This window comes from Ranitomeya variabilis, chromosome 2 (genome assembly GCF_051348905.1).
Source record: "Ranitomeya variabilis isolate aRanVar5 chromosome 2, aRanVar5.hap1, whole genome shotgun sequence".
Classification (NCBI taxonomy): domain Eukaryota; kingdom Metazoa; phylum Chordata; class Amphibia; order Anura; family Dendrobatidae; genus Ranitomeya; species Ranitomeya variabilis.
The window spans coordinates 669,921,909-669,934,904 of NC_135233.1; the positions used below are offsets into that span (position 1 = coordinate 669,921,909).

General features: G+C 43.8%; 1 protein-coding gene across 1 annotated transcript in view; it reads left to right on the top strand.

Annotated features, from left to right (window-relative positions):
- TXLNB (taxilin beta) overlaps positions 1-12,996 on the top strand; it is a 200,919-nt gene that overhangs the window by 62,510 nt on the left and 125,413 nt on the right. The window lies entirely within an intron of this gene.

Sequence of the window (12,996 nt, forward strand, 5' to 3'; positions counted from 1 at the left end):
TTTTGTGTCCCATTGATATGCATTGGTATCGGGTATCGGTATCGGCGATATCCGATACTTTTTGGGTATCGGCCGATCCAATCCGATACCGATACCTTTGCATATTGGAAGGTATCGCTCAACACTAGCCACCATTGCACCATTGTACCACCCAAGCTCCACCGATTGAAACTGGCATGAAAATACTAACAGTCGCAAAATTTTTGCAACTTTTCAAAGTCATTGACACCAGAATTCAGGTGTAATGACTTTGATGAATTGTGGCCATAGTGTTCCAATCACTGCCTCCATTCTGCAAAAACTTAAGTTAAATCACATATGCTAAATAGAGTGCTTAGCAGGGGCGTAATGATCACTGTCACAGGGATTGAGAGGAGAGGTCCTAAGGAGGAGGGAGCCTGTCAGTGGTCGGCAAAACACATCTAGTTGAAAACTATTGTGGAGCGGAGAGACACTGGCTTACTGCACCTCACTAACTATACAGCAGAAGGCCTTTCAACCTTTCAATGGCCCGCAATTGCAGAGAACACATGCATACCATCTGAGACAGTCCAATGACTGAACTTCATTGCACCACCTGAGTCTATAGAAAAAGCAAGATCAAACTGCACATTGTGGGACCAGTAACAGGTAAGAGAATGGGTTGTTTTTTGGGACCAAAAAGGGGGACAACATTCATATATGGGGCCACAAAGGAGGACAATATTAAGGTATCAAGGATGGCACCAGAGAGATCACACAGAATCCCAGTGCTGCCACCACATGTGATGAACCCGCACCTTGCCACCCCACCTGATGTCACTATTACATCAGAGGGATCACGCGGTACAGTCTTCACAATTGCACGAACATGACGTTCCATGTTATGCTCAAGCCCAGACTGTTTAGCATGAGTGTGGATCATGGCCCCACTCTGCTACGGACCAGTCTTCCCCGCAGGAACGTGTTGTGAATTTGGATTCTGGGCTCCCCCGGTGGCTACTGGTGGAATTGAACTGGTGTCTTCATCTTCTCTGTTCACCTGTTCCCATCAAGATGTGGGAGTCGCTATATAACCTTGCTGCTCTGTTAGTTGCTTGCCGGTCAACAATGTTATCAGAAGCCTCTCTGTGCTTGTTCCTGCTCCTAGACAACTACTAGATAAGTTGGACTCTTGTCCATGTTTGTTTTTGCATTTTTGTTCCAGTTCACAGCTGTAGTTTCGTTACTGTGTCTGGAAAGCTCTTGTGAACAGGAATTGCCACTCTGGTGTTATGAGTTAATGCCAGAGTTTTAAAGTAATTTCTGGATGGTGTTTTGATAGGGTTTTTAGCTGACCATGAAAGTGTCCTTTCTGTCTTCTGCTATGTAGTAAGTGGACCTCAAATTTGCTAAACCTATTTTCATACTACGTTTGTTATTTCATCTTGATTCACCGCCAATACATGTGGGGGGCCTCTGTCTCCTTTCGGGGTATTTCTCTAGAGGTGAGCTAGGACTAATATTTTCCTCTGCTAGCTTTATTTAGTCCTCCGGCTGGTGCTGGGCATCTAGAATCAACGTAGGCATGCTACCCGGCCACTGCTAGTTGTGCGTTAGGTTTAGTTCATGGTCAGCTCAGTTTCCATCTTCCAAGAGCTAGTTCCTATATATGCTGATGCTATGATCTCTTGCCATTGAGATCATGACAGTTTGACCGGCCCACTAAAGGGTTAAAATCCTTGGCTGAGAAAGGAGAGAAATAAGTAGTCTGCTGAAATTTTTTTTTTTTTTTTTTTTTTTTCTCTCCTTTGAATGGCTCTGTGTTCACCTGTTTGCAATGGATCTTCAGAGTGTAACTGCAGGTTTGAATAATCTCGCCACGAAGGTACAAAATTTGCAAGATTTTGTTTGTCATGCACCTGTATCTGAGCCGAGAATTCCTTTGCCGGAATTTTTCTCGGGGAATAGATCTGGGTTTCAGAATTTTCGAAATAATTGCAAATTATTTTTGTCCCTGAAATCTCGCTCTGCCGGAGATCCTGCACAGCAGGTCAGGATTGTGATTTCCTTGCTCCGGGGCGACCCTCAAGACTGGGCTTTTTCATTGACACCAGGGGATCCTGCGTTGCTCAATGTGGATGCGTTTTTTCTGGCCTTGGGGTTGCTTTATGACGAACCTCATTTGGAGCTTCAGGCAGAAAAAACTTTGATGTCCCTATCTCAGGGGCAAGATGAAGCGGAAATTTACTGCCAAAGATTCCGTAAATGGTCTGTGCTTACTCAGTGGAATGAGTGCGCCCTGGCGGCGACTTTCAGAGAGGGTCTCTCTGATGCCATTAAGGATGTTATGGTGGGGTTCCCTGTGCCTGCGGGTCTGAATGAGTCCATGACAATGGCTATTCAGATCGATAGGCGTTTGCGGGAGCGCAAACCAGTGCACCATCTGGCGGTGTCCACTGAGAAGTCGCCAGAGAGTATGCAGTGTGATAGAATTCTGTCCCGAAGCGAGCGGCAGAATTTTAGATGGAAAAATGGGTTGTGTTTCTATTGTGGTGATTCTACTCATGTTATATCAGCATGCTCTAAGCGTACTAAAAAGCTTGGTAAATCTGTTTCCATTTGCACCTTACCGTCTAAGTTTATTCTATCTGTGACCCTGATTTGCTCTTTGTCATCTATTACCACGGACGCCTATGTCGACTCTGGCGCCGCTTTGAGTCTTATGGATTGGTCCTTTGCCAAACGCTGTGGGTATGATTTAGAGCCTTTGGAGACTCCTATTCCTCTGAAGGGGATTGACTCCACCCCATTGGCTAATAATAAACCACAATACTGGACACAAGTAACTATGCGTATTAATCCGGATCACCAGGAGATTATTCGCTTTCTGGTGCTGTATAATCTACATGATGATTTGGTGCTAGGATTGCCTTGGCTGCAATCTCACAACCCAGTCCTCGACTGGAAAGCTATGTCTGTGTTGAGCTGGGGATGTAAGGGGGCTCATGGGGATGTACCTGTGGTTTCCATTTCATCATCTATTCCCTCTGAAATTCCTGAGTTCCTGTCTGACTATCGTGACGTCTTTGAAGAATCCAAGCTTGATTCGTTACCTCCGCACCGAGAGTGCGATTGTGCCATAGATTTAATCCCGGGTAGTAAATACCCAAAGGGTCGTTTATTTAATCTGTCTGTGCCTGAACATGCTGCTATGCGTGAATATATAAAGGAGTCCTTGGAAAAGGGACATATTCGTCCATCGTCATCTCCCTTAGGAGCCGGTTTTTTCTTCGTGTCAAAAAAAGACGGCTCTTTGAGACCATGTATTGATTATCGGCTTTTGAATAAAATCACTGTTAAATATCAATACCCATTGCCGTTGCTGACTGATTTGTTTGCTCGCATAAAGGGGGCCAAGTGGTTCTCTAAGATTGACCTTCGTGGGGCGTATAATTTGGTGCGAATCAGGCAGGGGGATGAGTGGAAAACCGCATTTAATACGCCCGAGGGCCACTTTGAGTATTTAGTGATGCCTTTTGGTCTTTCAAATGCTCCGTCAGTTTTCCAGTCCTTTATGCATGATATTTTTCGCGATTATTTGGATAAATTTATGATTGTGTATCTGGATGATATTCTGATTTTTTCGGATGACTGGGACTCTCATGTCCAGCAAGTCAGGAGGGTTTTTCAGGTTTTGCGGTCTAATTCTTTGTGTGTGAAGGGTTCTAAGTGTGTTTTTGGGGTACAGAGGATTTCCTTTTTGGGATATATTTTTTCCCCCTCTTCCATTGAAATGGATCCTGTCAAGGTTCAAGCTATTTGTGATTGGACGCAGCCCTCTTCTCTTAAGAGTCTTCAGAAATTTTTGGGCTTTGCTAACTTTTATCGTCGATTTATTGCTGGTTTTTCGGATATTGCTAAGCCGTTGACCGATTTGACTAAGAAGGGTGCTGATGTTGCTGATTGGTCCCCTGATGCTGTGGAGGCCTTTCGGGAGCTTAAGCGCCGTTTTTCCTCTGCCCCTGTGTTGCGTCAGCCTGATGTTGCTCTACCTTTTCAGGTTGAGGTCGACGCTTCTGAGATCGGAGCTGGGGCAGTGTTGTCGCAGAAAAGTTCTGACTGCTCCGTGATGAGGCCTTGTGCCTTCTTTTCCCGTAAATTTTCGCCCGCTGAGCGGAATTATGATGTTGGGAATCGGGAGCTTTTGGCCATGAAGTGGGCTTTTGAGGAGTGGCGCCATTGGCTTGAGGGGGCCAGACATCAGGTGGTGGTATTGACTGACCACAAAAATTTGGTTTATCTTGAGACTGCCAGGCGCCTGAATCCTAGACAGGCGCGCTGGTCATTATTTTTCTCTCGGTTTAATTTTGTGGTGTCATACCTACCGGGTTCTAAGAATGTTAAGGCGGATGCCCTTTCTAGGAGTTTTGAGCCTGACTCGCCTGGTAACTCTGAGCCCACAGGTATCCTTAAGGATGGAGTGGTATTGTCAGCCGTTTCTCCAGACCTGCGGCGGGCCTTGCAGGAGTTTCAGGCGGATAGACCTGATCGTTGCCCACCTGATAAACTGTTTGTTCCTGATGATTGGACCAGTAGAGTCATCTCTGAGGTTCATTCTTCTGCGTTGGCAGGTCATCCTGGCATTTTTGGTACCAGGGATTTGGTGGCAAGGTCCTTCTGGTGGCCTTCCCTGTCACGAGATGTGCGAGGCTTTGTGCAGTCTTGTGACGTTTGTGCTCGGGCCAAGCCTTGTTGTTCTCGGGCTAGTGGATTGTTGTTGCCCTTGCCTATTCCTAAGAGGCCTTGGACGCACATCTCGATGGATTTTATTTCAGATCTGCCTGTTTCTCAGAAGATGTCTGTCATCTGGGTGGTGTGTGACCGTTTCTCTAAGATGGTCCATTTGGTTCCTCTGCCCAAGTTGCCTTCTTCTTCCGAGTTGGTTCCTCTGTTTTTTCAAAATGTTGTTCGTTTGCATGGTATTCCTGAGAATATCGTTTCTGACAGAGGGACCCAATTCGTGTCTAGATTTTGGCGGGCATTCTGTGCTAGGATGGGCATAGATTTATCTTTTTCGTCCGCTTTCCATCCTCAGACGAATGGCCAGACTGAGCGGATTAATCAGACCCTGGAGACATATCTGAGGTGTTTTGTGTCTGCTGACCAGGATGATTGGGTTGCTTTTTTGCCATTGGCGGAGTTCGCTCTCAATAATCGGGCCAGCTCTGCCACTTTGGTGTCCCCGTTTTTCTGTAATTCGGGGTTTCATCCTCGATTTTCCTCTGGTCATGTGGAATCTTCGGATTGTCCTGGAGTGGATGCTGTGGTGGAGAGATTGCATCAGATCTGGGGGCAGGTGGTGGACAATTTGAGGTTGTCCCAGGAGAAGACTCAGCTTTTTGCTAACCGCCGTCGTCGTGTTGGTCCTCGTCTTCATGTTGGGGACTTGGTGTGGTTGTCTTCTCGTTTTGTCCCTATGAGGGTCTCTTCTCCTAAGTTTAAGCCTCGGTTCATCGGCCCGTATAAGATATTGGAGATTCTTAACCCTGTTTCCTTCCGTTTGGACCTCCCTGCATCCTTTTCTATTCATAACGTTTTTCATCGGTCATTATTGCGCAGGTATGAGGTACCGGTTGTGCCTTCCGTTGAGCCTCCTGCTCCGGTGTTGGTTGAGGGTGAGTTGGAGTACGTTGTGGAGAAAATCTTAGACTCTCGTGTTTCCAGACGGAGACTCCAGTATCTGGTCAAGTGGAAGGGATACGGCCAGGAGGATAATTCTTGGGTGAATGCATCTGATGTTCATGCCTCTGATCTGGTTCGTGCCTTTCATAGGGCCCATCCTGATCGCCCTGGTGGTTCGGGTGAGGGTTCGGTGCCCCCTCCTTGAGGGGGGGGTACTGTTGTGAATTTGGATTCTGGGCTCCCCCGGTGGCTACTGGTGGAATTGAACTGGTGTCTTCATCTTCTCTGTTCACCTGTTCCCATCAAGATGTGGGAGTCGCTATATAACCTTGCTGCTCTGTTAGTTGCTTGCCGGTCAACAATGTTATCAGAAGCCTCTCTGTGCTTGTTCCTGCTCCTAGACAACTACTAGATAAGTTGGACTCTTGTCCATGTTTGTTTTTGCATTTTTGTTCCAGTTCACAGCTGTAGTTTCGTTACTGTGTCTGGAAAGCTCTTGTGAACAGGAATTGCCACTCTGGTGTTATGAGTTAATGCCAGAGTTTTAAAGTAATTTCTGGATGGTGTTTTGATAGGGTTTTTAGCTGACCATGAAAGTGTCCTTTCTGTCTTCTGCTATGTAGTAAGTGGACCTCAAATTTGCTAAACCTATTTTCATACTACGTTTGTTATTTCATCTTGATTCACCGCCAATACATGTGGGGGGCCTCTGTCTCCTTTCGGGGTATTTCTCTAGAGGTGAGCTAGGACTAATATTTTCCTCTGCTAGCTTTATTTAGTCCTCCGGCTGGTGCTGGGCATCTAGAATCAACGTAGGCATGCTACCCGGCCACTGCTAGTTGTGCGTTAGGTTTAGTTCATGGTCAGCTCAGTTTCCATCTTCCAAGAGCTAGTTCCTATATATGCTGATGCTATGATCTCTTGCCATTGAGATCATGACAGGAACGTGACTGAACAGCTACCTTGGTGTTCACTGGAGACTCTAGTGTTGAGGTCAGGCTTGCGTGGCCCGTACCTGCCAGGTAACACTCCAGAACAGTGTCTAGCAGTAGCAGCTGACCCACAAGGGGACAGGACACTGTATCGACAGGCGCAGGCAGGTACAGTAGGTGTACTGTCTGGCTCAGCTAATTCATAGACAGACAGATACCAGCAGCCATGGCTGGTATGCAGACAGGTGCTGGCAGATAAGGGTGATGTACAGGAAGGCGGGTACAGGCAGACACAAATGGTATAATGGCAGCCAGGCGGGCACGGTTGATACACTGACAGGTAGGCGGGCATGGCTGATACACTGGCAGGCAGGCGGGCACAGCTGATATACCGGCCAGTTGAGACTGGAGGGACAGGAACAGTTTCAGGAATTACTGGGTCACTGGCAGGTACGACTGAAATACAGGAATGGGTAGAACCCAGTTCAGAATGGATGCACAGGAAATGTTTCATAAAGGACTGGGAGACTGGCAGGTACAACTGGAATACAGGAATGAGTAGGACCCAGTTCAGACTGGATGTACAAGGAACCGCAGATGCAACCAAGCCATAAACCGCAGATGTGGTCAAGCAAGAAACTACAGACGCAGTCAAGCAAGAAACCGCAGATCAAGTCAAGCGGTAAACCATAGACATGGTCATGCAGGAAACCACAGATGCGGTCAGGAGGGAAACCACAGATGTGGTCAGGCAGGAAACCACAGACGTGGTCAGGCAGGGAACTGCAGACGCAGACAGGCAGGGAACTGCAGACAGATAGGGAACTGCAGACAGATAGGGAACCACAGATGTGGACAGGTGAGACATGACATGGTTCACATGGAATGAACAGGAACAGGTAAGAACAGGACAATTACAAGGACAAGTACACAAAGGGTAGACAGGATGAAGTTCACACAAGACCAAAACAAGGACAGGTACACACAGGACCAGATAGAAAAAGGGGACTTACAATGAAGTAGCAAGTGTACACACAGATCTCTAATGTTTCACAGCGACAACAGAATAGGGGTAGGTACTGGTTCAGACACTTCAGATTTTTGAGATAGGTATTGGTTCAGACATTTAAAGTATTAGACATAGGTACAGGTTCAGACACTGCAGGTTTAGCAATAGGTACTGGTTCAGACACTGCAGGTTTAGGAATAGGTACAGGTACAAACTCAGCAGGTTTAGGAAAAATCCAAACTTAGAGAAAAACAGGTTCAGGGATTGGTCCTAATTCAGACAATGACAGATACATGTACAGGTTCAGGGTTCAGGCCTTGGTATTGAGACCCCAGGGTGGCAGAAACAGGAAAGATTAGATGCAGGTACAGATTCAGGGTTCAGGCCTGGGTATACAGACCTAGGGAAACAAGTTCAGGCAAGAGACAGAAACAGGAAAGGACCTGGCAACTAAGTAGTTGCACACGTACTGAAAGAGAATGTTGCTCAGTCACCTGCCTTATGTACCAAGTGCCTCTCAGCAACAGGCTGGGGACACATTAGAAGCGCAAGAACTGTCTCTTTAAGAATCAGGAAGTTCCCACTCATGCACCCTAAGCATGCAGCCAAGAAACATGCACCGCCAGTAGAGGACACAGAGCTTAGAGAACACAGCAAGCAGAGGACAAAGAGCTCACTGCACATCCTGGGGTGGTGAGTACCTCAGTTTCCCTGCATGGTCGGGGATGGGAAGCCATGTGGAGACACAGGAGGTGGTGTTACATTCCACACCCCCTGGGGACACATAAGGTCATCTTGGCACAATTTTTCACAGAGAACCCTGTCCACCTGGGCCTAGGGAGGCACGGGGAGTAGAGGATGTGGCCCATGCAGTCACTGATGTGGCACTACACTGGCTCACAGCCCCATACAGGCTGAGAGGCCCCTTTCACTAGCACCAGTGAAACAGCCCCTGGTCAACCCTGTAGGACTGCCACCAGTTCCTCATTAGATATAAGCCAGGTCGATTAATGGAATCAATGGGCCAGAAACCAGCTCCAGTAGCATGGAAAGTTCAGCCGAAAATACAGACATGTGAATTTGTGGGTCGAGATAAAAGAGCAGCCCAAGATTAAATTATATATTTAATCTCCTTAGGGACACACTAGACAAAACACTATATACACAATGGTTATAAATATACGATGGTCAGATGTGCAAATAGTGGTAGTACAAATTATGTAGAAGATAAGAGTCAGTTGCCAGTCAGATGAAAGTCCTGGCTTGTGAGGGAGGGGCTGCCATATAGGAGGATGGTGGTCCCTTCTGTTCCTTGACTTCTTCCCACATGATATGTTGTTGTGACATCCCCAGAAAGCTATATGCCATGCCTTACACGAGTAGATGGATAACCAGTGCAATGACAGGCACAGGGTAGAGGCATCAGTGTAATGGTTGGTGAGGAATATGATCGTGGCTGCTGCATTCAAGACAGATTGGAGAGATGAGAGTTTGGTGACCAGAAGCATACTGCTAAAGCAACATTCAAGGGGCTTAAGAGGAAACATGTAAATGTCTTGGAGTGGCCTAGTCAAAGCCTAGACCTTAATCCAATTGAGAATCTGCAGTCAGACTTGAAGATTGCTGTTCACCAGAGGAAACCATCTAACTTGAAGGAGCTGGAGCAGTTTTGCCTTTAGGATTGGGCAAAAATCCCAGTATCAAGATGTGTAAAGCTCATAGAGACTTATCCAAAGCAACATGCAGCTGTAATTGCCGCAAAAGGAGGCTCTACAAAGTACTGACTTTAGGGGGGTTATGTACACTGAAGTTTTCATTTATTTTTTCCTATTTCTTGTTTATATCACAAAAAATAAACCAAATGTTCACAGTTGTAGGCATATTCTTTACATGAAACGGAAAAGAGATATTCCAAAAAGGGACAGTACCACAAATATTGTGTCAATACTTTGTTAAAAAGAAAATCACATATAAAGAAATACACATAAAAAATGTAAAAAGCACAAAACAAGGGCGCATTAAAAAATATTAAAACATAAGCTACAGAGGGGGGAGGAGTATGTCCTGTAAGATATAATATAAATTAATCCAATAAATTCTCTATTCAGCCACCACAGCTATATTGAATATTGGTTTTAAATATGTAGGAAAATTTCATTTCAAATAATCACACACATGATTGTTCATATGAACTGATACGAAGAGTCTTTTTATATATAAATCTCTTATGTCACTAGGTGTAAATAATATTAGCAAGTAAAAAGTGCAAGTGTAATAAATATCTATGTTAGCTCACTATAAGATCTAATACCCCTCCCCCTGTACCTTTTGTTTTAATATTTTTAATGTGCCCTTGTTTTGTGTTTTTTACATTTTTTTAATGTGCATTTCTTTACATGTGATTTTCTTCTTAATAAAGTATTGATTCAATATTTATAATATTGTCCCTTTTTGTAATACTTTGGTGTCTTGAGCTTTTTTGGTATTCGGGTTTATTGCCAATATACTTTTGGTATTTTCTTCTTTTTTTCGGACTTATTATGTTCTTTACATGAACTGATTCAAATCCTCAAAATAAACAGTGAAATTCTAGGTTGTGAGTTAGCAAAACACAAAAAAGCCAAGGGGGTGTGAATATTTTAGTATTTTTGCAAGCCACTGTATTTGTTATTTGATAACCGTAAGAATATTATTTGTATGTATTACTTAGAAAATTATCTTATTGTTATGTTTTCTGTCATATTTCTAAATTGTATTTATATTAGTTTTTTATGGTGTACAAGCATAAAATTTATCAGCACCACTTAGCCAACACAATTGAGCAACATGCTAGTGGTGGTGGGGTCAAAAATCAAAAATTTGCCCTGGGGCCCATAGGACTCTAGTAAGAATTTTTGTGCTTAGTGCACCTTAGATGTGGCCAAGAAGCTCATTGTAGCAACATTCAAGTGGTTTAAGAGGAAACATGTGAATGTCTTGGAGTGGCCTAGTCAAAGCCTAGACCTTAATCCAATTGAGAATCTGTGGTCAGACTTGAAGATTGCTATTCACCAGAGGAAACCATGTAACTTGAAGGAGCTGGAGCAGTTTTGCCTTGAGGAATGGGCAAAAATCCCAGTAGCAAGATGTGTAAAGCTCATAGGGACTTATCCAAAGCGACTTGCAGCTGTAATTGCCACAAAAGGAGGCTCTACAAAGTACTGACTTTAGGGGGGTTATGTGCACTGTTACTATGGCAGAGTATGCAAAACCATTGGGAAAAATGGTGCACTGAACCTTAATGACTACACCATCGGCACACCAAGCACTGTAATTAGCATACTTGATCAAAGTGCTATCCACCCTTATTAACACCTTTTTTACCTCGGACTGGATAGTACGTCCAATGTCAGAACCCCCTGCTTTGATGCGGGCTCTGGCGGTGAGCCCGCATAAAAGCCGGGACAAGACAGCTGTTTTGTACAGCTGACATGTGCCCGCAATAGCGGCAGGTGGAATCGCGATCCACCCGCCGCTATTAACTAGTTAAATGCCACTGTCAAACGCTGACAGCAGCCATTCAACTAGCGCTTCCGGCCATCGGGCTGGAAATGCGCACATCGCTGACCCCTGTCACGTGATCGTGGGTCAGCAATTTGTCAGCTTGACAGCCAGAGGTCTATTGAAGACCTCTATGGTTGTTGATGCCGGATTGCTGTGTGCGCCACCCTGTGGTCGTTGCTCATAGCAATGCAGTAAATCTACTACATAGGAGCGATCTGAGCATCGCTCCTATGTAGCAGTGCCGATAAGGCTATTCCAGCTTCTAGCCTCCAATGGAGCCTATTGAAGCATGGCAAAAGTAAAATAAAAATGTTTTAAAAAAATAAATAAAACATAAAAGTTTAAATCACCCCCCTTTTGCCCCATTCAAAATAAAACAATAAAAAAAATCAAACCTACACATATTTGGTATCACTGCATTCAGAATCACCCGATCTATCAATAAAAAAAGGATTAACCTGATCGCTAAACGGCGTAGCGAGAAAAAAAAACGCCAGAATTATGTTTTTTTGGTCGCCTCGACATTGCATTAAGATGCAATAACGGGCAATCAAAGAAACGTATCTGCACCAAAATGGTATCATTTAAAACGTCAGTTCTGCACGCAAAAAATAAGCCCTCACCCAACCCAAGATCACAAAAAACGGAGACGCTACTGGTATCGGAAAATTGTGCAATTTTATTTTTTTTTCCAAAGTTTGGAATTTTTTTTTACCACTTAGATAAAAAATAACCTAGAAATGTTTCATGTCTATTAACTCTTAATGACCTGGAGAATCATAATGGTGGGTCAGCTTTAGCATTCAGTGAACCTAGCAAAAAATCCAAACAAAAAACAAGTGTGGATTGCACTTTTTTTGCAATTTCACCGCACTTGGAATTTTTTTCCTGTTTTCTAGTACACGACGTTTTAAAACCAATGTTGTTCAAAAGTACAACTTGTCCCACAAAAAATAAGCCCTTACATGACCATATTGACAGAAAAATAAAAAAAGTTATGGCTCTTGGAAGGAGGGGAGCAAAAAACGAAAATGCAAAACTGAAAAAAGCTGGGTTCATGAAGGGGTTAAATATAACCCCCACACTGTCCTTCCTTATTAGCTGTAACTGGCACACTGACATTTGTAGCTGTAGCCACCACATTGTCTACCGTTATTAGTTATAACCATCACGCTGTTCTCCCTTGTTAGCTATAACCGACACATTGCCACTCTTTTTAGATATAACTGCCACACTGTCTTTCCCTATTAGCTATAACCACCACACTGCCATTCATCGTGGCAGAACATTCCTCAAACAACCATTAATAACCTCTTTGATAGCGTGCCAAGGCGAGTAAGTTCATTTCTGCATTTGGCACTCGTACTCAATAGTGAGTAAATCAAGATATTTTGAAAATGTTGTTTCTAGTATTTTCGTGATTTGCATATCATTAACATTGTCTATCGGAAATGTGATTTCCATAATTTAATGACTTTTCCTTTTTGGTGTTGCAATTTCAATGTTTAGGAGTGTATAGCTTACAGTAATGTTCAAAATAATAGAAGTGTATTCAAAAACATGAGTTAATCACAAAAACTTTATGCTAGTTTTTATTTCCATGCTTTGGGAACATTGCACACTGTTTTTAATTCAAAACACAAAGAGAAATGTATATAATTTTTAACTACTTTACAGAAAATAACAAAAAATGGACATTGTTCTAAAAAATAGCAGTGTCCGCATTTGTCTTTACAACTTCACAACATGTACTTTTTTGTGGATTTAGCATTCATGTGAATCACTAACCTAATATTTAGTTGTATACTCACAGTTTTTTAGAACTGCTTCAGATCTATATGCATAGAGTCAACCAACTTCAGTCACCTA